The sequence below is a fragment of the Tiliqua scincoides genome, chromosome 2 (assembly GCF_035046505.1).
Source record: "Tiliqua scincoides isolate rTilSci1 chromosome 2, rTilSci1.hap2, whole genome shotgun sequence".
Lineage (NCBI taxonomy): Eukaryota > Metazoa > Chordata > Lepidosauria > Squamata > Scincidae > Tiliqua > Tiliqua scincoides.
In genome coordinates this window covers 242,461,342-242,489,221 of record NC_089822.1, presented here as the reverse complement: position 1 = coordinate 242,489,221, position 27,880 = coordinate 242,461,342, and the positions used below count along the sequence as shown (strand labels likewise).

General features: G+C 45.0%; 1 protein-coding gene across 4 annotated transcripts in view; it reads left to right on the top strand.

Moving 5' to 3' along the window:
* Positions 1-27,880, top strand: part of SYNPR (synaptoporin) — a 211,231-nt gene that overhangs the window by 104,733 nt on the left and 78,618 nt on the right. For 2 of the 4 annotated variants that reach the window (XR_010793764.1, XR_010793766.1), the window contains 2 exons: positions 14,609-14,819; positions 16,433-19,516. The exons of 1 other annotated variant lie outside the window; for it this stretch is intronic. The gene's annotated coding sequence lies outside the window, so the exon portion shown is untranslated. Of the gene's footprint in view, positions 1-14,608; positions 14,820-16,432; positions 19,517-27,880 lie in introns of those variants that run through there. One more of the 4 variants, XR_010793765.1, reaches the window with a different exon arrangement.

Sequence of the window (27,880 nt, the reverse complement as noted above, 5' to 3'; positions counted from 1 at the left end):
CCTGTTGGCAGCGCAGAAATGGGTTAATTAAAATTAAGTTTTAGAATGAAGAATCAATGTATCTCCATGATTCCCCCACCCTTTATTGTCTATTTGTTCTCTTTAAAGCTCCAGGAACAATGTAAGGGAGGTTTGTGGCACAACTGCTATTTGTGGAGGGGGGGCTGTTAGCCTTTCACCACCTTCTTTTTGCTTTGCTTGACATCCAGCCTGATGAAAAGTTCTGAAGAATGATGTATATGACCATAAGGGGTCTCGCTGCTTTCTCCTCCCCACAGAAAATCCTGAAGGTTTTAAATTTCTGCAAGGCATCTTGGTTCATTAATCATGTCTGTTGCATGTGACACTCTTCCAAGCTCCTTTGTTGTACCTTTCTAAGAGCCTGTTTATCCTCTGTGTTTCTTAAAACTGTACATATGATAATTGTGTAAGGCAAATGTGTTTCTGCTACCTTTCACCTTATTGCATCACCCTCTCCAAACCAGATGCCCAGATGTCTAAAGAAAATGAAGTGTGCCAAGCAGCTGCCTTTGGTAGGGTGTGTGTGTGTGAGAGAGAGAGAGAGAGTGAGCTGAAGCTGAAGCTGAAGAAGAGATATCCCTTGTTGCCTCAGTACTGAATGGCCTTTGCAGTGTTCTGGTAAGGGCATTTTAGGTTTGTGTGGCTTTGCAAACTGCTGTGTTGATTGCATCCTTATTCAAAATATTATGTACATGTGTTCTCTTGGAACATTTTTGCATTAAGATTACCTGGCAACATCAGGGTAATAGGGAGAAGAGGAACACCAAACATTAAACCTAGTCATACATCCTAGAAGCAGCCTTACTACTGATTTCCTATTCTGGTGCTGAGGCAGCAAGAGGAGAATAATTGTGCCATGTCTTGGCACTCATATCACATAGGGGCAGTTGTGAAGACAAGCAGCCTACCATGTACAAACAGAAGTGGAGCATGTAGTCCTGCTGAGAGAGATAGACGTCCCTACAAACATGTAGTCCTGCTGAGAGAGATAGACGTCCCTCCAAGTTGTCTACAAAGAAATGAAGTTTCTTATTCCCTCTGGCTAGGTTTTTGCAGGTGAACACAGACTCCTTTCTTAGTTGTAGTTACATTTTTATCATGCTTTTCTTCCTCCTAGAACATCAAGGAAGATCAAAAAACTATTTTTTCACTTGCAAATCCCAAAAGTTTAAGTGCTTTATCTTCTTCAGATATTCAGCAATAACAGTATGAATGTGTGCTTGCAGTGAGTGGTGTACTTTTCTACATCAAAAAACCCCATAAAATTTTAAAAAATTATATGTGGAAGCTCACACAGAAAATATTATCTTGTCCCCTTCTAATCTTCAGTTATTTAGCTTACCAGAACCTTCTTACCAGGTAAGATGGTGGAATGACTCATCAAAGATAGAACCTTAAAGCACATAGATGAACAAGCCTTGCTGAAGGAGAATCAGCATGGCTTCTGTAAGGGTAAGTCTTGTCTCAGAAACTTCTTAGAAGTCTTTGGAAAGGTCAACAGGCATTTGGATGCAGGAGAACCCATGGACATTATATATCTGGACTTTCAGAAGGTGTTTGACATGGTCCCTCACCCAAAGGTTGCTGCAGTCAGGTAATTAGAGGGCAGGTACTCTCATGGATTAGGAGCTGGTTGAGGACCATGAACCAGAGAGTCTATGGACAATTTTCAGAGGTGAAAAGCAGAGTGTCTCAAGGATCTGTCCTGGGACCGGTGCTTTTCAACCTGTTCATAAATGACCTGGAGAAAGGGTTAAGCAGTAAGGTGGCTAAGTTTGCATACAACACCAAACTTTTTTGAGTGGCGAAGTCCAGAAGAGATTGTGAGGAGCTCCAGAAGGATCTCTACAAACTGGGAGACTGGGCAGCAAAATGGCAGATGCATTTCAATGTACGTAAGTGTAAAGTAATGCACGTTGGGGCAAAACATCAAAACTTCACACATAAGCTAATGGGTTCTGAGCGGTCTGTGACGGAACAGGAGAGGGATCTTTGGTTGCTGGTGGACAGCTTGATGAAAATGTCAACTCAATGTGTGGTGGTGATGAAGGCCAATTCTATGCTTGGATTCATTAGAAAAGGTATTGAGGATAAAATGGCTAATATTATAATGTCGTTGTACTTACTATTAAGTAAGTAATCGATGGTAAGGCCACAACTGGAGATTTGCGTCCAGTTCTGGTTCCCACATCTTAAAAACGATATAGTGGAAAAGGAAAAACGTACAGAAGAGAGCAACCAAAATCATTACTGGGCTGGGGCACCTCCCTTATGAGGAAAGGCTACGGCGTTTGGGGCTTTTCAGTCTAGAAAAGAGGCACCTGAGGGGGGGGGGACATGATTGACACATGATTGACAAAATTATGCAGGGGATTGATAGAGTGGATAAAGAGATGCTTTTTTCCTTCTTTCCTAACACCAGAATCAGGGGACATCTGCTAAAATTGAGTGCTGGGAGAGTTAGGACAGACAAAAGAAAGTATTTCTTTACTCAGCGTGTAGTTAGTCTGTGGAACTCCTTGCCACAGGATGTGGTGATGACATCTGGCCTAGATGCCTTTAAAAGGGGATTGGACAAATTTCTGCAGGGAAAGTTCACCACGGGTTACAAGCTGTGATGTGTATGTGCAACCTCCTGATTTTAGAAGTGGGCTACCTCAGAATGCCAAATGCAAGGGAGGGAACCAGGATGCAGGTCTCTTACTGTCTTGTGTACTTCCTGGGGCATTTGGTGGGCCACTGTGAGATACAGGAAGCTGGACTAGATGGGCCTATGGCTTGATCCAGCAGGGCTGTTCTTATGTCCAGTAGTGTGTGGCTACACAAGCGTCTGGATCTCCTTTTGCAACTACTGCCAAACTGCTAGTTCCAGATTGGGCTGTAGGTTTTGCAAATAATTTGTCAGCAGCAAAGTTATCCTGGCACTAAATCTAACTGTTATAAAGCAGGACTGGCAAACCTATGGCATGCATGCCGAAAGTGGTGCACAAAGAAACTTTTGCTGGTGTTATGTATGCAAGTTATGCAGGATTGAAATCCTGCATAACTGATTGGCCCAGACTTGTGACTGGCCAATTGAGTGATGGATCAAAATCCTACCATCCGATTGGCCCTCTAGTTAAGGTTTCAACTGCACCAATCATGGGGAGTCTGGGCGGAGCTAAAGGGTATAAAAGCCGGAGGTGTCTGCCTTGTGTCAGATTCATTGCCAGGTCCTGTTCTGAAGATGGCATAAACGTTTTGAGCTGTCATCTCTATTGTTGTTGTTGTTGTTGTTGTTGTTGATAACAGTATTTATATACCGCCTTTCAACAAAAGTTCACAAAGCGGTTTACAGAGAAAAAGGCTCCCTGTCCCAAAAGGGCTCACAATCTAAAAGATGCAAAACACCAGCAGAAAGCCACTAGAAAAGACGCTGCTGGGGTGAGGAGGGCCAGTTACTCTCCCCCTGCTAAATAAAAGAGGAGCAGCCACTTGAAAAAGTGCCTCTTACTCAGCAGGGGTTTTATGGCAGGGGGTTCACAGACGTATCTCTATGCCTTCCTTTATTCGCATGGACCCACTATATAACAGTTGGGACATGGTGGACTAAATGCAAACAGGAATTGGATCATCACCTTTCCTCCATATGATCCATTCTTTCATGGAGTTTAAAACTAAAGGGAATGAATCCTTTTAAACTAAATGCTGTGTGAGGAAGAAGCACTTCGCTGTCTTTCCCCTGGCTCCATACTTGCATAGTATTTAAAGTTTAAAGGAACATGTTTCCTGGAAACTTTAAATGCCATGTGAGAGTGGGGCACACAGAGGATGTAAGGAACATTTTTACCCTGTACTTCTTTCAGTCCTGCAGGAAGAAGAGGGGAGAGCAGCACTCCAGATTTGGACCCTGCCACCCTTGCTTTCAATTAATTTATGAGGAGAGTGACATGCAGACAGCCTGGTCCTGGAAAAATTGGCACTAGCTCTCAAAAATTGGATTGGGCCCAAAGTGATTTAAAAACCCTACTTCCACCACTGTTTTGCCCTGGTTCACATATCCCCCCAAAATGCTTTTTTCCCCCTTTTATTTTGGAAAAATCAAACACATTGGGCCATAACATAATATATAGTTTGACCCTAAACCAGTGGTTCCCAAACTCCTACAGGGGAATTAGGAACCAGGTATTTGAGGAGGCAGCAATGGTGCTGTAGCGATTGCAGCTCCGTCACAACTAAGGGGCTTGTTTTTTACCTGAGGGGCAGAATTGGCCTCTTGCAGGCTCCTGGAGGCTCACAGCCCCCTCCCAGCCTTACTGGGTGTCACTTCAACAACATCTGTTTTTCAGCATATTTTCATATTTACAGTATATTCTGCCTTTTTTTTCTATGCCAGAACTCAAGGTGCTATACTTTCAGTTACTAGCCAGAACCACTTAGCTTCAGACAGCTTTCTGTCTTGTGTGCCTTCAGACAAGAATTTTACATATGTTGCTGGAAAAATGGCTGCAACAGTTTATTTTGTAACCAGTTGTTGCTTCTTTATAAACAGTGAATTAGCAGCATTTTCAATCTGCTGAACCAGGCATCAGAAATGGACCTGCAGAAAATATAGCACCTTGCCCATCTCAGATCTCATAAGTTTTCTGAACTAAATTCTGTATTTTGGATTGGAGAACGAGCTACCAGTTATGCATGGTAATGGGTTTCTGTGACCTCTTTTGAAGCCAAGACTATTGTTTCTCTTGGGATGAACTAATTTTTCTGAGATTTGCCCAACTCTTATTCATGATTTTAAGCAGTTGTCCTCAGTGGCCACTAGAGAGCGACAATGGCTCAAATTTCCTGTCATAGATAAAGCAGCATGAAAGCAGTCCCATAGAGATGCTCAGTAAGGCATGATGATTTTATTGAAGGGACTTGGAGTACAAGACACAATTTTGTTTTTCGTGTTTGAGTAACTTTAGAATGATTTAAGAGGAGAATGTAGCAATGGCAGCTCAGTGTGGTCTCTAGATCAGGGGTCTCCAAACCCCAGTCCGGGGGCCAGATGCGACCCGCTGCGAGCTTCTATCCAGCCCGTGGCCAGCCTCTTGTCCCCTGAAAGCCTCGGGCCCACTTGGCCGAACACGATTGGAGCTGTGCTCTGGTTGCATCTGAAGGATGTTCTAAGAGCCAGAGAGGTTGAATGAATGAGCCCATTCATTCATTTATTCATTCATCTAAGTTCCATCTCTAATTTATTTATATAAATTGTATATTTAAATTTTTTTCTGGCCCTCTACACCATGCCAGATATTTGATGCGGCCCTCTGGCCAAAACGTTTGGAGACCCCTGCTCTAGGTGATGGACTTGAGACGGTGCTGTGTAATCTTATCTTTGAATGCTCCTGAATCTTGGCCTTTGATGATTTTGTTTGTTTTTCACTGAGATGGTTTGCTTATGTTGTTTTATTATATTGTAGCGTATACTATACCTGGTGCCTCCCTGCATCCCTGAAGGGGACAAATTAGAGCTCAAGCATGATAAGTGCTTTCCACAAATTACAGGAGTCAGATTCCCTCCACCCCACAGCCCCGCCTCCCAAAGTCACAGAAGGGATGCTGGTGCATATATGTTTCCCTTACACCACCTTTAGTAGATACTGTAGTATGCAAACACTAGCTTTGGGACCACAGAGGGAGTGAATTGCTTTGACTGAAAGGAAGTGTACCCCACAGGCTATAGCAAGGGACGGTACCCAGCTGATGGGACGGAATGTGGCAGATGGTACAATCTATCAACCAAACCCAAATGTTCTCCCTGTTGTTCCTTCTTCTCCTACATCAGAAATCTGGTCTATTCCGAAATCTGGACATTTTTGTCCAGGACTTAGCATGCAGAAAGCAGCAATGGTGTAGCTGGAAGATGTGCCACGCTGGGGCACACTTTCCAGGACCTGCCTCCCCCTTCCTCATCTCTGCACCCCTTCTGAACATGACCGGAGCTGTGTTCCAGTCATATCCAGAGGGTGTTCTGAGGCCTTCGGGAGACCTTAGAATGTCACTTCTCTTTTTCCTTAGAAGGCCTTCCAAGGCGCATGGGGGCCTCAGAACAACCCATGAATGCAAGCAGAGCAAAGTTCTAGTTGCATTTGGAAGGGGAGGAGGGGCAGGACTGTGCAGAGCAAGGAGGGGCAGGACTGTGGTGATTGTCCCCTGGAAGTGTGCCACTGGGGGTTCTGTGACCCCTATGGCACCCCTTAGCTACACTACTGACATACAGAGCCAAGTAGTCTGCACACTGCAGACTGCAGAAGAAGCGCTTAAGTGTATAGAAGTTAACTGCAGAAGAAGTTAAGTGTGAACAGAGGAAGTGTTAATGTAGTGTGTATACAAAGAGCACTTGTGTAGTACTTTTTGTAGTGTATACAGCAGCTGTTACCCTGCACATGCCCGGTCTTGCCTGATCTCTGAAGCTAAGCAGGGTCAGACCTGGTTAGTACTTGGATGGGAGACCGCATGGGAATACTGGGTGCTGTAGGCTTATACCATAGTCTTTCGAGACTGAAGGTTGCCAACCAGATTTTGTAGTGTGAACACCAGATGGTCTTGTGCTCATTCCCACGTAAGGTGTAGCTAAAGGCTCTAAGTTCTGGTCCTCTGTGGTGTGTACCTGTACAGACATGGCTGGAAAATGTCAAGGAGGCAGCAGACACCCATATGGGTAACAGTGGAAATTGCAAGAGAAAGCATTTCTTATTCTATGCAATTACGGTGTTCCGAAATCCAGACAAAATCAAAATCCAGACACCTTCCTGTCCTAAGCAGTCTGGATAAGGGATACTCAACCTGTATAGTGCTTAACTTCACATTGTCTGACAATGCGGCACAGCCCCAGGCAAGGTACTCCCTCATTGTTTTCAACACCAGCTCCTGGAATCTCACCCACTTGGCAATGTGCAATCTGGCACTGCCTGCTGGGGGTATAGACATTCAGGTTATACCTTAGAAGGCCTTCCAAGGCCCATGTCAGACATTCAGGCAAGTCACTTAGTGGGGTAGTTGCTATCTCTATCCAGTGGCATAGCTAAGGGGGTGCAGGGGGTTGCAGTTGCACCAGGCATCAAGCTTTAGGGGGGGCAACAAGCTGAACTTGACACTAATGACCAAAATTGTGAAAATCTTGGTATGTTTGAATAATACCATCATGTTATATATCGTTGGAAAGGTAATTTAATGCTGAATGCAATGAAACAAACTGCATTGGAATATCTGTATTCCATCAAAAGTTATGGCCAATTAACCAGAAAATGAAAACACAACAAAAAGTGGATTTTCTTAATTCAAAACGGACCTATAAGACTGATTTTTCTGAGAGCCAATGACATGTTATTACGTTATTGACATGTTATTGGCATGTAATCATGATACAGCTTGAAACCAATAAGGTGTTAATATGAGTCAGCTCTCATGTATCATAACACAGTTACCCCTGCTAACTGGGTAAAAAGGCACTTTTTATTAAGTGGTATTTAGCAGTGGGAGAATAACCATCCCTCTTCACCCCAGTACAGTGTCTCAAACCAATCAGGAGCTCACGTTTTATTTATTTACTTAATTAAATTTGATTTTGTTGGGGGGGGGGGCTACAGATCTTCTTTGACCCCAGGTAGCAGATAGATGCCTTAGCTATGCCACTGACTGGGAGGAGGCAGCAGAGCAAGTGGGTGGTGAACTGCTGGGGGGAGGAGGTGGGTTCCTCCCAAAAAAAACTCGGTTGTGACATCACTTCCGTTTGTGACATCACTTCCGGGGTAACATTTTGCGCTTGGCACTGGGCTTCGTGATCATTAGCTATGCCACTGTCTTTACCTGTTCCTCCTTTTCCCCCATGTGTACCTTTTCCCCCATGTGTACCTTTTCAGCCATGTGTACCTTTAGGTGCTATTAGGGGAATTCACTCAGGGCTAGCCCATCCACGAGGCTGACCGAGATGGTTTGCCTCAGGCAGCTGTTTGGTGTGGAGGGGCGCCCACTTCCATCCACCCACTCACCTCCACTGCACCTCCTTCACCTCACAGTCCCTAGATTGAAAGGAAGTAGGGGTTGGAGCAGAGGTCAAACCGTGGGGGAGAGTAGTGGGCTAGAGCATCTTCCCCACACTTCCCACTCTGTGATTCTACGTCTTCTTCACTTCCACCCTCCTCTTCCTTTTCCAAAAAAAGGAGTAGAAGGAGTGCAGGCTGACACATCACCAGGTAAGAGGATGCACCATTTGGTATGCTGCTTCAGGTGCCAGGAAGTCTTGGGCCAGCCTTGGATTCACTACCAATTTCCCTTAGGCTTAGTGTATCCTTGGGCAGTGCCATGGATGAACCAGAACAGACTCTGACCAAGGGTTCAGGGGCTCCTGTGAGCTCATCTGGCCAATTCTTGCATGTTCTTGATAGCTCGCCGGTGGCTGCAGCAGCAGGTTCTTGCCAATGGTCAGTCTGTTCCTCCACTATTGGGTTAATTTGGGGGTAAAAGTGCTATCACATTTCATTAGTTTGCACCTGGTAGTAGTGATGCCTCCTTTGCCTTAACGTGTCAGGCACTAAAAGCTAAGCTCACGTGCCTGGATGAGGCAAAATCTCAGGGGATTGCATCAGCTACTTTTTACTCACGAATCTGTATAACGGGGACTCCATATTCATTGTGCATCAAGTGTGGCTTGTGGTCCGATGCAGACAGGCCACATGCAAATTTGCCCACACGTCCAGTAGAAGGAAGTGCCACTTCTATTTGGAGGGTAATATTCAAAGCAGTGTGCAATTAGGATGGGGATAGTTGTGATGGATAGTTGTGAGGTCACAAAAGCTCTGCTTTCTCCCAAATCGGAGAAAATCTAGTGTATAAAGCTATGAACGTTCATGGGGAAAAGGTCACTGGGGCAATTGCAGACCTGGCCCCAGTGCCGCTGGGGCTACAGGACTGCAAAATGCCGCCCCCCTGGCCCAAAAAACATCGCTTTCAGTTTTTGTGGAAAACCAGAAGTTTCATTTGTCGGCATTTTCTAGACCTTCTGGGGACTGGGGAGGCCGCGGACAGCCTCGCCAGCCCTTAAAAAGTCCTTCTAAGTTCTCAAAAAAGGCCCAAAAAACTAAAAAAAAAATGGTGGCAGGGGGAAGGGTTGCGATACTGCCCCCCCGCTGGGTGCCGCCGAGGGCATTTGCCCCCGTCTCCCCCCACGTATGCCAGTGCACTGGGGCAGGGTGAGTGGGTATCTTCAAGCTGAAAGGTTCCCCAAATATAAGCTCCTGTCCATTGCACACTTGCATGTGATGCATGCTAGGAAAACTGTCTAGGAAGGACAGACAGACAGACTGCAGAAGGTGCTCTTACAGTAATGGGCATTAGTACAGAGGAACCTTATTTGAATCACCTTGAGTGTTGCGTGTCCATGACAGGCAGAGCATTTTATGAGATTACTGTGATTTTATGGTAACCTTGTGACATTCTTGGATTTAATTTGAAAAGGTTTTTATTTTTAGTTTTTAACTCTCAGTATTGATTTATTTTGCTATGTAAACCGCCTTTTGGACTACTTTGATTGACAAGCGGTGTATAAATATTCCTTTTATTATTGTGGAGGGATGCAAAAGGCCAAGGTGCCTCTTAAAGGCACAGAAGCTGGGAGTTAGCTAAAGGCAGCCTCACCAAGATATGGAGAGCCAGACTAGTTGTTTTTGGACTTTTAGAGAACATGTTGATAGTAAGGGTTCCTATATTGCACATGTCTTAAGTGCATACCTAAGTAAACCCCATGCTGACATACTTTCCCCAAATGATGCACTCAGAACTGTAGCAGAACCCCCTGAGTAGAATGCCTTGGAGACATGAGCTATATTTTCTCATTTACGTCTATCATTTGAGTTACTGGCATCCTGTTTTTCAACAGGTGTCGAGTGCGAGGCGAACCCAAGGACAGTAATGGGGAAAGTAATTGGCCACGTGAACAGCTATTGCAGCTGGGCCCAGAGAAAGAACAGTTTAAATATTCTCTATTAGACAGCAACTTGGGAATTTTGATTGACGGCTCCTCTTATGAAGCCAATATTGTGAGTTTAGCTATGAGTAAAATAATTATTCTTGTGTGGGAAGCAGAATAAGAAAGGCAATTAGTAGTTTAATAACAGCTTTCTACTGGTTGGATAGCTGAAAATGTAATGTACAGCTGACAGTCGTAATTAGTTGATTTTTACTTCTAAATAACTAAAAAAAATCACAATAGAAAAGCATCTTATTCCTTCCTACTGATCGGTGTTTGCCGCTTGTGCATGATTGGTGATATGTTTTAACTGCATTGTGTTGGAGAAAGACAGAAAAGGGGGTTGTTTTTGAAAAGGGAGCAAGATTTGGAGGAGTGGGTGTGGAAGGAAAGAGCAAAGTTACCATGGTGTGAAAAATGCTGTCATGCGCTGTGGCACACTTAGTATAATAGAGATTGAAAAGTTCTCAAGTAGTATCCAGCACAGTTTTACATGGGTACCAACCTGGTCTTCTCTTTTAAAATAGCTGTGGAAAAAGTTTCCTTCCTTATATTACTTCTCTGGTTCTTTTTTTCTTCTCTGCAGCCGCTTTTAGTGATTATGAAATGCATCTGTATAAGCACCCTAAAGTTGCTTGCTTCAGTTTGTCCTCTTTTGGTATTTCTCTCCATTCTCTCGCTTCTTCAGGATTCAGTTTCATTCCTGAGCTCATTCTAATCTAGTTCTCCTGGGCTAGCAGGCTAAACAAACTTTGATCCCTCAGCATTCAGTACTCTTGCCTTGCTGGAGTATCTTCTGAACAGATCTATTGCATTCCACCCTCTGTTTGAGGCTGGAGAACTACTTCATGTAGGTAAGAAGAGTGTGGCCTGTTGTAGAGTTTTGAAGAAAGAGCTGTTGAGAATCTTTACATCCTTATAATCATTTTGATTCTGTGAACATAATCATAATGGAAAAACCCTAGCTGCCTAGTCGTGCGAGTACTTAAATATGGGAAATATTTATTCAGTCATGCAGGATTATCTTTGAATAATTTGATAATTTAACTTCTAGGACAGTGGTTCTCAAACATTTTAGCACTGGCCTGCCTGTTCCAGTGCAAGTGAGGACTGGGCTGCCCGCTCTTCTATTCCACTTAATGCAGATGTAAATGAGGAATAATTCTACCGAAGTCTAGGGGATCCTGGTTGTAAGAACTTGCTCATTCAGAAATGTGTTGTTTTTTTTAATTGGATGCCAGGAGGGTGCCTGTGTTTACAGTTGGCTTGCCAAAAATCTCTCTTTGAAACTAGCTTACATAATAATGTGTCGGCCCCAGTTTACTCATTAGCATTGCAAACTGCAGCAACAAGCCATGGATTGGTACACGCTCAGTGGCATTTGCATTTAGAAATGAATGGGCAAATGTTCGTTAAGTAACATGCAGTTTCCAGAATGGAAAGGCAGAGGCCAATACGGTTGGTTCCAGCAGCGTCGCAGGAGTTGCCGGAGCGTGACTGTGTTCAGCCATGAACTGCCTCAGGGACTCCGGCTCCTGATTTTGCCTCGAGGTTGTCTCCTGAAGCCTTTTCCACAACGGGATATAGCTACAAGGCAGTGGAGATTTGGGATCAGAGTTTTCCTTCCCTTAGATGAGCTGCCTTCCCAGGCTGACGAGCCTCATCTTCCCGATGGCTATTTAGTCACCTCTTACGACAAGTACAGCCAAACTGGGGTTGTGGAGGGAGAGGATTGCAGAGGGTGGAGCGAATTGTGGGACATGGAGGAGTGAGGGGAAGGGCTGGGTTGTGGTAGGTAGAGAAAGCAGCGGGAGGAGAGGATTGTGGGATATGGGAAGTGAGGGGGAGGACTGGGTTGTGGTGGGTAGAGAAACAACACAGTCCTGGAATCCCCAGCATATATACACTGCTGAAACAGAGATGCCTGTATTGGCTTGGTCATTTCATGAGAATGGGCGATGGCCGGATTCCAAAGGATCTCCTCTATGGAGAACTTGTGCAGGGAAAGCGCCCTATGGGTAGACCACAGCTGCGCTACAAGGATATCTGCAAGAGGGATCTGAAAGCCTTAGGAATGAATCTCAACAGATGGGAAACCTTGGCCTCTGAGCGTTCTGCTTGGAGGCAGGCTGTGCAGCATGGCCTTTCCCAGTTTGAAGAGACACTTGGCCAACAGACTGAGGCAAAGAGGCAAAGAAGGAAGGCCCATAGCCAGGGAGACAGACCAGGGACACACTATACTTGTTCCCAGTGTGGAAGGGATTGTCACTCCCGAATCGGCCTTTCCAGCCACACTAGACGCTGTGCTAGAACTACCATTCAGAGCGTGATACCATAGTCTTTCGAGACTGAAGGTTGTCAACAATTTTCCAGAAGGAAAGGAAAATTATTTTCAGATGTATTGGGGGTTCATTAATTTTGTGGTTTTGCTAACTTTGAAATTCACAAAAAGTGAAATTAAAAATAAGGGAATCTTGTTTTTATTCCAGAGTTCCTAGATATGTCACACACACCCCCAAGCACATACTGTCTTCTTACTTTAGTGTCTGGACCCATCAGCCTATGCTGTTTCTTAGTACAGCACAAATACCTTTAGATTTGATAATACGTATAAGAGAGTTTGAATAGAAATCAGAGAGGTTCTGTTGATACGTAGGAATAAAATAGTGTGGCTTTAGAAAGCTATGCAGTATGGGTATTAATTGGGCCAGCCTTAAGAGCTGCGGGTTCAATTGGAAATGCTTTTGTGGGGCCCCCTCTACTAATTTTTTAGCTCTTAGCTTGAATGGAGCCAGACCATACACAGAAGTAACTTTTTTTCATGGTCTGGCTCCATTCAAGCTAAGAGCTAAAAATTTAGTAGAGGGGGCCCCACAAAAGTGTTTTCAATTGGACCCTGCAGCTCCTAAGGACTAAAACTAAAGGAGTCCTGTACCTTTAGTGGTACAGTGTGCGCCCAGCCTGCAGTGCTCCCCAACTCTCACTCATCACTGCCTTGTCTTTAGCAGCCTGCTCTGGAGTGAGATGGGGGAGAGGATGGCACTGGGAGTTGCAAGAACAGGGAAAGAGTGAGGTATGCATGCTGCCACCTACATGGCACCAATTTTGGGCCAATTGGAAGGGTGGTGGGCAGGAGCTACTTCCTAATTTCAGGCAGAAGCAGCAGTGGGCAGAAAGGCAGCATGGGCCCCCACCATTCGTGGGGTCCAATTGGGTGAAATTGCTCCAATTGCCTAAAAGTTACTCCTGGGTATTAAAAGTGTCCAGGGCGTTCGCTGCTTCCGGCCCCTGATGGCCAGCGGTCCTTTCCAACCAGGCCTGTCGCTGGGTGACCCGGCCACAGCAACCTCCCCAAAGTGGCAAGGCAGCCACTTGCTGGGCCCACTGGGGCAAGCTCATTTCAGCTGTACCACGATGTAATTTGAAGCAACATGTTTGTATTTCACATCTGAACACTTGCAAAAGGGGAAATCACAGCCATGGAAGGGATGCAAGTAAATATTGGGAGTAAACATGACCACCCTGTATAGCACTCTGAGCTGAGGAACATAGGGAAGCTTTATTTAATTTATTACAGGTATTTGTATCCTGCCTTTGCTCCCATAAAGTGCAATGTTCAAGTTGGCTAACGGCAAAGGGTACAACACAAAATTATTATACAATACTGTACTCTCACGTTCCTCTGAAACCCAGAAAGTCAGGTAGACCACAGCTGCGATACAAGGACATCTGCAAGAGGGATCTGAAGGCCTTAGGAGTGGACCTCAACAGGTGGGAAACCCTGGCCTCTGAGCAGCCCGCTTGGAGGCAGGCTGTGCAGCATGGCCTTTCCCAGTTTGAAGAGACACTTTGCCAACAGACTGAGGCAAAGAGGCAAAGAAGGAAGGCCCGTAGCCAGGGAGACAGACCAGGGACAGACTGCACTTGCTCCCAGTGCGGAAGGGATTGTCACTCCCGAATTGGCCTTTTCAGCCACACTAGAAGCTGTTCCAGAACCACCTTTCAGAGCGCAATACCAGAGTCTTTCGAGACTGAAGGTTGCCAACAGGTGTATTCTGCCTTTGCTCCCATAAAGTACAATGTTCAAGTTGGCTAACGGCAAAAGGTACAACACAAAATTATAATACAATACTGTACTCTCACGTTCCTCTGAAACCCAGAAAGTCAATAACTAGTATCTTCTGGCTTACAGAAGCCTAAAAGTGCCTCAAGGGTGCAAAACAATTGCTGTGTCCTAACCAGGCTAACTGTAAGGGTGTAAGAGATATCCATCTCAGTTTTGACACATTAGCAAGGCAAATCAGGTAAGTATTAGAGGGTTTTTCATCACAATCTGTGAAGTTCATATCTTACAATTAATTAAGTAAAAAAGTAAATTGAAAGTGACCCAAAACAGGCCAAGGTATATAGCTAAAACACTCTGGATTTCTGCTAAAACATTCCATATAACCACCCGTGAAATAACTATGATGGTGTAAATAAAATGCATTGTGGTTGCCCTATTCTTTCTACATATGTTTTAAAAATAGATAATGCGAGCTGATCTCCTAGGAATGTTTGCAAACACATTTACGTGTTATCATTGCCTCCTTGCAGGGAACTATTGATCAGGAGTAAGGCCAGTGATTCGAGCGTGAGATGGAGACTTTGAAGTGCAGGATACTGAGGGAGACAAAGGACCGCAAAGGAAAATGGGAGACACTTGCCTCCTGTTGCCTAGACTTCTGAACAAGGAGCTAAAATTAAACAAACCCATCACGAGAACACAAAACACATTAAACAAATGGTCATCTTTTTTACTCTTTAGGTAATTGCTGGATTTCTTGTAACCAAAACTCTTCTGAGCTGTATTATCTTAATTATTTGTATGAAGGAGGAGATCCCATTAAATGAAGTTCTTTCCTGGTCTTAAGGATCTTGACTTGGATTCAGATACCCTCCTGTGTTAGTGAAAGGAACTTCTGTTCATACAAGGGGAATGTCCTTCTCTTTTCTGCAGCCCTCTCTTCATTCCCCCACAAAGGCTGCTCTGGAACATCCTCTGGATCCAGAGGGTATCTTCATGACATTTTATTCTTGAAGCGGGCGCATGGAGGATTTTATAGCAATGGAACAGTGTTCCACTGTTGTAAGATGGTTGTTGATGACATGCGAGCAGCTATTTTGTGAGTGTCACCACAAGAGCGGCAGCACCACAGCTTCTCTGGTAGAGATCGCTTCCTTTACCATAGCCAGTAAGCCAGCCGTGGGGCAGAGATTGGGCAGGGATGGGGGAACCAAGGGGAGTGTCTGGGATGAGAGGAGACAGAATGGGATGGATATAGGCAGCAGCAACTTGCACCAATATCCTTGTCCTGTTTTCCCCTTGTTCCCTGTCCCTTACCTCAGAACTACACCAGCAAAGTACCTGGCAAAGATCCAGGGTGACCGAATGGAGGCATACTCCCACAAATTTTTTCGTATGTGGAGGACACCTCCATGACCCTTCCCCCCAGTATGCTGGGTGCTCTGGAGGCATGGCTGCATCATGGGGGCAGGTTTATTGCCCAACCCTAACAGCGGTGGTGGCACTGGGTGCAGTGGCACCGAAACGGCTACTGCTGCATCCAGCGGCACCACTGGAGGTGTCCTCGGGAAGGGGACTTTCATCCCCTTCCCCTGGAAAAGGCTCAAGTCCCACAATGGGACTTCTCAGGTCTGCACCTGATTTTTTGCCAGTGCAGACTTGAGAGCCTCCATGTCTGGCAGCCCAACAAGGGCTTTGCAGCCCAACACAGAGGATAGGATACAGTGGAGCAGGACTCCGCTGGTCCCACTCTCCTCCCGTCCTGGTTACTCCTCTCCACTCTCCCTCCTGCTGCCCTAGAATGCCTCTTCCTGCCCCACACACCCATGCTGGGCTGGCACCAATGCTCCTGCACAGAGGGTGCCATAAACATGCTTTACTACACATTTACAACACCCAGCACCAGCGGTACGCTTATACCACTGGCACTGAAGAACTCAGGACTGGGCTCTGAGTTAAGATTGGGCAGCCCACAAGTGAAATTCAATGAGTGTTAATGGGAACAGGAAGGAAAGGGATGGTAACAGGAGAATGCAATCATTCCTGATTCAATTACAATGGGATTTTTTAAATGGTAAGTTTGGGTTTTTTCCTCCATGTTCCTCAATCACCTTTTCACACTGTGTTGAATACATCTGTTGATCGGTCTTATATGTTGTGATTCTACTGTCCTGCATGGAAGTGATATCATTGTGAGATCCACCTGGAATGTTGACTGAAGTGCCACCTGTATATTATCCAGTGTAAAGACATTCATTCATGTCAGGCAACTGTGCTGTATTTCAGAATGAATTTTTGATATTCTCTGTCTTCCCTGTGTAATCTGTATTTTTATTTTATTTTTACTTTTGCAGAGTGCTCACGAGAGGAGAGAGAGAGATGGCCCGGCTTTGAAATTTCCACAGCAGTAGACGATTTGGGGGTGATGTTCCTCGGCTCTCATGCCTTGGGAGTGCTAAGTCGTTCATTCAATAGTTCACCACTGGAAAAGACACAGTACTGGAGAAAAGAGGGATATAAGATGAGCACCACTTGAAAAATACCTCTTTGCTCAGTTAGCGGGGCATAAGTGTCATCCCATATAATAACTTTGGATGTCATGGAATGTGGAGCTCTTCATGCTCCCTCAAAATGCAAGGTAACCCTTCCTAAGGTGGCACTGCCTGCAGTATGTCTAGCAGTAGCAGTACCATTCACCCTATGCCAGAACAGAACAGTGTTAGTAGGAATAATAATAATAATAAACTTTATTTCTATCCCGCCCTTCTCCCTAAAGGGACCCAGGGCTGCTTACAACATATTAAAAACAGATTAAAACATAATTTAACAACAGATAAAAACATATTAAAAACACATTAACAGAAACCATAAAAACAGTAGTCAGATAAAAGTCAGAATAAAAAAAAGCATAAAACAGCAGTTCTTAGAGGAATCAGGCCTGCAAAAAGCAACTAAAAGATGTATAAAAGATGTTTAAAAGGCCATGAAGTCAGAAGGCTTGTTTAAACAGCAGAGTCTTCAGGCCTCGCCGAAAAGTCTCAAGAGAGGGAGCCATTCTCAAGTCAAGGGGAAGGGAGTTCCATAACGTTGGTGCCACTACTGAGAAGGCCCTGTTTCTTGCTGCCGCCCCACGTACCTCCTTAGGCGGCGGCACTTGTAAAAAGGCCTTCTCTGATGACCTGAGAGGACGAACCGGATTGTACGGGAGTAGGCGATCTCCAAGATAGCCTGGCCCAGAGCAGTATAGGGCTTTAAAGGTCAAAACCAGCACCTTGAATTGGGCCCGGAAACGAATGGGCAGCCAATGTAGCCCCCGGTGAAGCGGACTGACCGAGTCAAACCGCCTAGCTCCAGTGACCACACGGGCCGCCGCATTCTGCACTAATTGCAGTTTCCGAACCGTCTTCAGGGGCAGCCCCACACTGAAGCGTTAGTAAGGAACACTTATTAACAGACGCATCTCTCTCTAAAATGAGGGTGTGTGCTTCCAAACTCAGGTTCATTCTTTAGGCTTCAAGACTGTTTTGGTGCCCACCAACCAGTATTTGCAATGGAAGGTAGTCCAATATGTGTAGTGAAGACATATTGGAGAATCCCAATACGCAGCTCCCCAATACATGCCTCCTGCTGTTAGTTATATATATTCACTTTGTTTTTATGGCATTTTATGGCAGTTGGGGAACGCAGTGGCAAACCACCCCTCTTATAGTCTGCGAGGAATGCATCATGGAAGCGGTGTCACCCCAAGGGTCAGTAATGACTTGGTGCTTGCACAGGGGACCTTTCTTTCTTTTCATGGCATTAGCTGCTGCTGTGTATAAGAACATAAGAACAGCCCCACTGGATCAGGCCATAGGCCCATCTAGTCCAGCTTCCTGCATCTCACAGCGGCCCACCAAATGCCCCAGGGAGCACACCAGATAACAAGAGACCTCATCCTGGTGCCCTCCCTTAAATGCAAGCACCTTCCTCCTTATCCATGGTGGATATCCATCCTCCCCCCTTATCCATGGTTCCTGCTGCTACTACGGATATATGAAACTGTGGATAGTAGCAAACTCTTCTCAAACTGCCCCCATCATGCCCATAATCCACCTCTCTTCATTGCAAAAGGCAGCTTTTTCTTACTTTTGTTTTGGAATGCTTTGGAAAATGAAACAGACAGCAAGAACCTAGACTCAGAGCTGCTAGAGAAACGCTAGGGGAGGCAACAGTGAGAATAGGAAGTGGACAGCAGAGGAAGCAGACAGGCAGCTAGAATGCTAAACTCCCTGTTGCTTCAATTTCCAAAGGAAGAAAAAACTGCCTTTTGCAAAGCATTTGCAATGAGGAGAGGAGAATCATGAGCACGACGGGGAAGGGAATTTGAGAACCATGGATAAGTGAAACCGCGAAAATGAGACCTGCAGTTGCCTATATGTAGAAAAAGCTTTCAACATATAGTGTGAATTGACTCTTGGACCACCACTCATTCCTGATAATTTTTAGTATCCCTGAAACGGGTCTTGAGAAGAACTCGGCCGTCCAAATAGTTCTGAATAGTGGCTTTTGTCATCACAAGGCTTTTGTAACCAGTATGGAGGGATGGTAGACAGCCATAAAAAAGAGTGACAAATTGCTGTACAAAATTTTTGTTAAACTAGACTTGGAGCAGGATTTGGCGGGATGAAATTAAACGAAATTAAACTAGATTAATTAAACTAGTTTAAACGAAATTAAACTAGACTTGGAGCAGGACTTCCTTATACCTTGGAGGAAGGTTGCCCTCCTCACACCCTATTGGCCACCTCACACCGCTGTAAATAGAACTGTTACTACTGCAGCCCCATGTGAATTGTTGGACACTGCCTCTGACACAGAAGAATCCTTGGATTCTTTTTTTGTTCTGCAGTTTATGATTACAAATCATGTCAGAATGATTGCCGCTGAAAGCTAAGAAATCAGTAGTCAAGAAGATGAGATGCATACAACACACTTTCCTGGCCCTTCCACTAATCCACGTTCCAATCTAGTACCCCCCTAAAAAAATTTGCACAAACAATTCCCAATGTAAAGTCTCCCAAATTTTGTAGCCAGAAAGATACATTCAAAATGAGGAAATATGCAGAGTGTTTATTCCAAATAGGTTTCCTGGTGATGTAATATGGGTGTTATTTAAGTTTCAGAATTGTAACTCATTTCTGTGACACCACCAGGACTCTGGTTCAGAAGCAGAAAGTCAAATTCTGCTGCCTGGTATGGTGATTCAACACTAGGCTCAGTAGGCTTGCAGAAGATAGCCCAGAAGATAGCGTCCCATGGGCATGAACCTTGATTAATCTTTTAAAAGCATGACGTGCGTTCGGTTTATTTTGAGAATATGCTTGGTTTCTGTCGGCTTTGATGTAAGGCAGGACTCCACAATGATCTGCCTTCAATAAAAAGAATATTTCACTGCAGCGTTACGCCTTGTGGTTTTCTTGGGTTGATTTATTCAGTGGTCAGAGCAATGAATTACAAAACAAGACCGGGTCTGCCAGTGGGATGGAGAGGGGAAGAAATGCTCTCATTTTGATTCAATAAAAGCCGGCCGTTTTGGAAATAGTGAGACATCACAGGAACCAGAGGACTATCAGGAGCTATTTTGTTAGATTGGCACAACACCACAAGTACAAATTACTTTTCAAGTTTTAAAAGCGTTTTGAAATGGTTTACCCATAACCCGAACCTATTGGGTGCCAACCATTAGCAGAACACACATTCTGCTGGTGGTTCCTGCTGCAAAGCAGCCATAAAGTGTGCTCCTGATGGGTGCAGAGTAGCTCGCTGCCTGAGTGCTGCTGGGAAGGCTGGAGCCTTCCCGTGCATGCTGGGGGATCACTACAGCAGGGGAGGGTGGTATGGTAGTGCAGAAGGGTAAAACGGGGCAGGGAGGGGAGGCAGAATGAGGCAGGGAAGCTACGGGAAGGGGTGGATCCAGCAGCAATGGCGTACACTGGATCCTATTCCCTCCAGTAGCAGCCTCCTTACACCTTTCTCTCCTTGGACTTGTGCCAGGGAAATCTCTGGTGCAGGTCCGAGGAGACCCATTGGAGAGTGGGAGGCTTATGGAGGAATAAGGGCATTTAAATCCTCCTTTTCTTCCAAAGGTGCCCCCCCATTGGATATAGCATGCTCATTTTTAATGTGGCTTTACCAGTGGTAGGGAAAAGGTAGGATTGGGCTGCCTGTGTGCCAAATCTTAAAGGCCATGTACCACACTGCCCCTTTCACTCCATTTGAAAGATGAAGGAGCCATGGTGTCTGTGCAGATAGGTCCATCATAGAAGTCTTCCAAACTCTAGTCCAGTGGTTTCCAAACTTTTTAGCACTGGGACCCACTTTTTAAGCTGACACTCTATCAGGACCCACCTAGGTTTACCAGACTTTTTATAAAAGGAGATCTAGAAAGAAATAATATTTATAAATAATAGTAACCAGAGAAAATACTCTCAAACATTCATTTCCCTATATTTACACATGCTTGTAAACTTCAAGAGCTCAGTTCCTTGCAGAGCAATTAGCAGTTACCATGCAAACTGCAGGAGCTGAGCTCTCTGCAGGGTAATTAGCAGCTACAGTATCATTTTTGAATAACCTCAGGGCTAGAGGCAATTAGTTATCTGATCTTTCTCTTTCCCTTTGTCGACCTACCAAAAATCAAGTTGCAACCCACCAGTGGGTCCCAACCCACAGTTTGGGAACCACTGCCCTAGTCAGAAAAGAATTTCATTTTTCCTGATACTGGCCTTTATCCAGGGAAAGTTAGTCATTGAAATGCATGAGATTTAAGTTAGTCACGACTAACTTGTTTCATTGATTTCAATAGTCCTTAAGCATGATTTAACTTCTGCATTTTTTGTGTCCTACATTTCTGGTTTTCCATCAAGGTACTGAACTGGGGACACAGAGGTTCAATATGCCCTAAGGAAAAAAGAGGCATAGTAATTACATTTCTATTTCTGCAATGCAAACATTTCTTGAGATGAAATTCATGTTTTTAACAGAAGAAAAGAGCAAAATACATTGCGAGTCTCCACTTTCTACAATTCTCCACTTCCTGCTTTGTGTCGCGTTTTGAATATGGTTTTGCTCCATATTCATTTAGACAGAGACTCAATTTGCATGCAGAAAACAATGCTGAATCCCTCCTTTCAATGAATTAGGACCCCTGCACTCAGAAGTTCCATGTGCACATCTGGGTGCATGCAAAATTGTGGTTATTGGCCAATGTGTGAGTCTGCCAAGATTTCAGTTCTATTCTACATCAGGAGAAGTTCTTAAGCCATTTTCATATCCCTGTAAAAATACCAAGGTAGTACCTTGTTCAGTTGACCAACATAAGGTTGCACCCCTAGGTGCACTTACCTGGGAGTAAGTTCCACTGAACTCAATAAGACTAACTTCTGAGTTGGCATACATACAAATATACTGTAAGTTACAGGTGTTCTACATCCTTAATAGTAGTGACTCTCTTACCATTTAGACTACAATTTAGAGATTGTACAAGTGACTACAATTTAGAGATGAGATCCTATTCCTTCTTCCACCCCAATAACACAGATTGGGCCACAAGACAGCAGCAGCAGCTAGGAGAAGTTCTCTTATGTTTTCCCTACTACTGCCCACCACCTATTAAGAGAAAACAGAATCCTTCTTTGAAAAAGTTGGATTACAGCAGCTAACAATTTTGTCCTCTATCTACACAATCAGTGATGCCAATGAAGCATATGCTGCATCCTATGTTAGGTAGTGACCAGGCAGCCTGGCAGAGGTAAATAAAAAAATATGTATTTTACTTACCTCCTTGTAAGCTACCTGACTGCTAATGGGTCTTCTCGGACCTTCGCCAGCTATTTAGCTGGCATAAGTCCAAGAAACTCAGCTGGGAAAAGGGGGATAGTATCTCAGCATGCATGACTGCCACCAAGATCCACTCCCTCCTGCCCTCAAACTGTCCTGTTCCCTGCCCTGATCCTCCCCCAAATTGCCCTCACCACCACTTTACCTGCTGTGGCATCACCTGGGTGAGCCATTAATGTGTGTGCAGGGTGCTGCTGGTGATCCCATAATACAAAACAGTGGGCATCTTTTGTGGCACCACCCTGGGACGCAAGTCCCCAATGGGGCTTGGGCATTAGACTCATTGAAGCAGGATGTGCAGTGAAATCAGCAGTGTACTAAGTTTGTACATGAATGCTAGACATGTTCCACCTTGCTACTCGCTTGGTAAATCACTGTATCTCTGGGCATGAACTCCATATGGATGGTGGTTGTGAACATCAAATGTGGTACAAATTTCAATAGTAATCTACTACAAGCCAGTGTTTCATGGAATTTTGACTTGGATCAAGTATTCCCTCTGCCATGGATTCATGTGCCACTGGACAGATCACACATAGCCAGCCTTACTGAACTTTCTGTCAGATGGGCTGTAAGTCATCTTCCACATTGGATTCTTATGAGCCAATAACAAATATATTGTCATTGGCAATAGCAAATATTGCTAAGCATGTATGTGTTCCATGAATGCTGGCAGTAGTCATAGTATTAAACTACCCTGTATTAGGTGGGGGTGGCCAAGAGCTTTCCCCAGTTCAAATCTTGCCTCTGCCCTAAACTCACTTGGTGGCCTTAGGCAAGTGATTCCTTCTCAGCCTCGGGTGCAATAGGGAGATAACGCTTATATTACCGTATTTTTGTAATGACAGTATCAAAGGCAGCATCAAGTATGAGAAGTGCACTGTACCCTCTGAAAGTGCTGTATACATGTTAAGTTTTAATATTTGGTATAATAAAAAAACTATAATATTTTAAAAACTAGAAAAGATATTATAATGCACATATGCAGTGGATCAAGCCCCAGGTCCTAGGAGCAGCTTTGAAAAGTTTGCAGTGTATCACCACTGTCTCTTACAGCCCAATCCTATGGTCTGGCAATGCCCAGTGGTACACCAATGCTGAAATGGCTGCGACTGCATCCAATGGGGCTGGGGAAGCTGCCGGAGTCTCCTCTGGGTAAAGGTATAGTAGTTCCCTTATTATGAGCCAAGCACTGCAATCGGCAATGGGTCTTCTCGGAACTGCACCTGCTATTTAGTGAGCTACAGTATCCATGTTGGCTTTGCAGGCTTGAGGAGGCCACGTTGGCTTTGCAGGCTTGGGAGGGGGCATAGGATTTGGCGGTAGCCTCTGCCACCATCCCTGCCTCTCTCCCGGGCCCGATCTTCCCCATGGTCTGCCCTCCCTCAGCCCAGTGCTGCCTTCCCTCCACCCCACCCTGCCCTGAAACACTGCCAGCCAGTGGTAGCACTTTCCACTGGCCACTTCACACCATCACCTTCCTGGCACTGAAGCCAGCACCAGTTGGAGCACTGGTGAAGTTGGAGCCACTTCACACCATCACCTTCCTGGCACTGAAGCCAGCACCAGTTGTGTTGGCACCGCATCCTCTCCTTGCGGCACTTTGGTGACAGCGGTTGCCAGCTGCCAGCACTGCCCCAGCTTAGGATCAGGACCTTAATTCCCTAATAGCTCTTTCATATATTGCAAAGATGAGTCCTAGCTGTCTTATACCTGTGTGAGATATGCGTGTTTGTGAACATGTGTACATTTGTCCTCCCAGAACCACCTTTCAGAGTGCAATACCATAGTCTTTCAAGACTGAAGGTTGCCAACCTGTACATTTGTACATTACTATTTTTCGATGGGAAAAATATTAAAAATGCAATGGAATTTTGCATTCCATAAATTGCTTATCGCCATTAGAAAATACCGTTTTTGTCAGTGGCCTGTCACTGCGTTACTGCTGTTAAATGCTTGTTTTATTTAATTGATTCTTTGATTCTATACTTTTAATGCATTGATTTTTTAATGAACGTAATGGAAAAGAACTGACAAAACACTAGTGGTTAAATGGAATAAGGGGGCAGGTAATCATCACAGACATACAAGCAAAACTTACAGCATACACATATACTTTCATCCTATACTACACCATATAACTGATTGTGTAAGTAAATGTAAAGTTGTAAGTAAGATCGTGGAGCGCTTATGGACAGCTCGATGAAACTGTCGACCTAATGTGTGGCAGCGGTAAAGAAGGCTAATTCCATGCTTCGGATCATTAGAAAGGTATTGAGAGAAAGATGGCTAATATTTTAGTGCCGTTGTACAAATCAACAGTAAGGCCACATCTGTAGTATTATGTCTAGTTCTGGTCGCCACATCTCAGAAAGGATACAGTGGAAATGGAAAAGCTGCAGAAGAGAACAATTAAAATGATTACTGGGATGGGGCACCTCCCTTATGACAAAAGGCTACAGTGTTTGAGGCTTTTCAGTCTAGAAAAGAGGCACCTGAGGGGGAACATGATTGAGACATACAAAATCACCCAGGGGATGGACAGAGTAGATAGAGAGATGCTCTTTTCCCTCTCACATAACACCAGAACCAGGGGACATCCACGAAAGCTGCGTGTTGGGAGTGTTAGGACAGACAAAAGAAAATATTTCTTTACCCAGCGTGTAATTAGTCTGTGGAAATTCTTGCCACAGGAAGTAGTGATGGCACCTTGCCTAGATGCCTTTAAGAGGGGATTGGACAAATTTCTGGAGGAAAAGTTCATTACAGGTTACAAATCATAGTAGGTATGTGCAAGCTCCTGGCTTTAGAGGTAGGCTGCCTCTGATTGCCACATGCAAGGGAGGGCACCAGGATGCAGGTCTCTTGTTGTCTTGTGTGCTCTTTGGTGCATTTGGTGGGCCACTGTGAGATACAGGAAGCTGGACTAGATGCACCTTTGGCCTGATCCAGTGGGGCAGAAATAAAAAGTGTGTATACAAATCAATATCCATATCATGTATATGCACTTGTGTACTGCACAAAGTGTTTCTATATCTGTTTAAAAGCCTTCATTGTGCCTTATGCAGTATTGTATTGATTTTTTAAAAGAGTATTTGTTATTATTTTTGCTGCATGCTCTCTTGAAGTCTCTTTTTGAGCAGAAGAAAATTTCTACAAATGTGGGTTATAAATAAGATTTGTATAGCCACATTTATATTTGCAAATACAATTTGGATACATCTGAAATAAAATTTTCTTTGCACTTTAGACAAGATTGGAAATTATTGGACTGTGTACTGCATCCTATGGGGAGGGGGCTGACCAGAAAGCCATAAGCTGCCTGGCCACCAATTGGTCTCCTCCGGCCTATGCCAGCTATTTAGCTGGTGTTAGTCCAAGGCAGCAGCAGACCTCCCATGGATGAGATGGGGCAAAAGCCCCAGGTGCCAGCTGCTAGGATCCCACAGAAGTTTCTCTGAGGCTCCCAACGGGTGCAGAAACTGTGCTTCCAGTTTTCCGGAAGCACAGTTTAAAGCATCGGGGAACCTCACAGAGGTTTTCCCCGATGTAGCTGGAGGTTGCGCAAGTCTCCATGAGCCTCGGGTGAGGGGGTGCTTTTTGAGTGGGGTGGTGGGAACAGCCCATGGGGGGCGCCATCGCAGACCTTTGCCCCGGGCGCGGGACACGGGAGGTCCACGGCTGCCTCAAGGGATTTATCAGGAAGGGAAAAGGGGGATGGGATCCTGGCATGCATGACTGTCACTAAGACCCACCCCTCCTGCCCTCAAACTGCCCCCGCCAGCTCTTCTCAATGCCATAATCCTCCCCCAAACTGCCCATGACCTCCCCCACCCCCAACTAACTGGCTGCAGTGCATCCTGAGTGAGTTTTAGTGTGCATATGGGACCCCACACTGTTTGCACTCGCAGTCCCGCAGTGCACAACAGTGGTGCACCTTGTTAAGATCCACCGCTTTAAGCCCCGACTGGATTGGGCTGCCTGTTCCATTGAAATCAATGAGAATTGCTTCTGAGTAGATATGCGTAGGATTGTGCCGTAAGAGTAGTTTCATAAATGTTTACTTTGCACAGTTCCTGTTGAAGGCACATACTAGAAGAGTAAGAGGGGGAGGATAATGTTTAAAAGCTACACAATAAACAAAACTTTTACACATATGAATCAGATGCCTGCGCGTGCAACTTTTATCTTCATATCACAATCTAATGCTGTACCCACATATACCTGTTGTTCATGTTAACGACAACAACGCAATAACACTCCCAACAGGTTTTCAAACACCCACCACCCTTGGATTCCTTTGTGACCTGCATCGTGGGTTGGCTATGAGAAATACCGCTGGTGTGTCTGCTGGCACGCTAGCGGGGAATTGCCCAGGCTTCCCCCCTCAGCCAGCAGCAGGCTGCCAGCCGATTGGCTGGTTGGTCGGGGGGGGGGGGCAAGACCAGAGTTCTGCTCAGGCACGCGTGCACCTGGGCAGAGCAGTCCAAGACCCCTACCCGAACTGGTGGGCCATGCAGGGGTAACTGGTAAGGCATGGCAGTTCAGGCAATGTTGAGAGGCGGGCTTAATAAATTTTGAGTGACACCTGGAGTTAGGTGGACGCCCTATGAGACTGGGGGATGAAGACGGCTAGGGATGTTTCCCCTACTTAGTACCCCGCACTTGGGAAGGGTTTTAGTTTGGCCCTCAGTTGCCCTGTTGCAGAAGTTGTGTATTCAATCAAGTGGCCCATTTTAATTCCATAACTGCTGCCTGCTCTCTTTATTGGTGGAGTGCTGGGTAATGATTCTGATAAGCAAACATTCTTTTGGAAGATAAGGATCACGCTCAAACACTTTCTTTCTTTCTTTCTGCAGGTGCTCAGCATTTGATTAAAAAAAACTCTCTGTATTTCAAGGCAAGCTGCCCCTCACCCCGAGCCACACTCCACCTTTTCTTTTCAAATGCTCTGCACCAGGATGTGAATGACTGTTCAGGCTTAGCGTAAACTGGCACCCCAGGATGGCACTCCGGCATTCTCCACGGAGCCCAAGTAGTGCATTCACCCTTCTGAGTAATGGGGCTTTGCATCTTCATGATGTGTTGTAGGCGACAGCAAGTGCAATCGCAAGTACAGCCAGCAAAAGCAGCCAGGTCTTCCTCAAGAGGAAGGTATTAGATTCCTGTCCTTAGACTGTGTAGTCATTGTCTAATAATATGAGGCCGTTTCCCCACCACCACCACCATCTCCCCCCAGCAAATAAGTCTGTGGCTGCTGCCTGATTGGTATATCATCTCACTTTCCCTGAGCATTGATTTTTTTTTCCCCCTTGCTTTCCTTTTATTTGCTTCATATAAACAGGGACAGGAGCTAGTGCTGGCTACTGAGGAGCTTTTTGGGTGTCTTATTTTTAGCATGAGCCAACCTTTGTCTTCTTTCAGATGAGGAAAGTTGGATTATAAAACCTTTTTTAAATGTGTATGGTGATATTTGCTCCGGTAAGTGAACGTATTTAATCTTCCCCCTTCTTCCCCTTGCGACTGTGTATTGTGTAAAGGAATCTGCTTTAAAATTTTTTGGCTATCCTTGTTACACTGGAGTGTGCATATGTCTCTGTATTGTATTCAAAATCATATATCATTTCTTTGTGTGTGTTTTCCTCGATGCCTGTAATAATATTTGCTACCTTCCTTTTTTTCTGTGTGTGTGAACAGAGAACAGTTTGGGTGAACTTATTCTGCACTTCAGAAAAGCACACTAATGTGTGCATAAGTAAGTGATATAAAACTTGAGGCTGCAATCCTAACCTCACTTTCCTGGGAGTAAGTCCCATTGAACACAATAGGACTTACATCTGAGTAGACCCGGTTAGGTTTGTGCCCTAAATCTGGTTTTAATTTATCATCAGCCCATTGCACTGTGCACCCGTTTTTGTGGA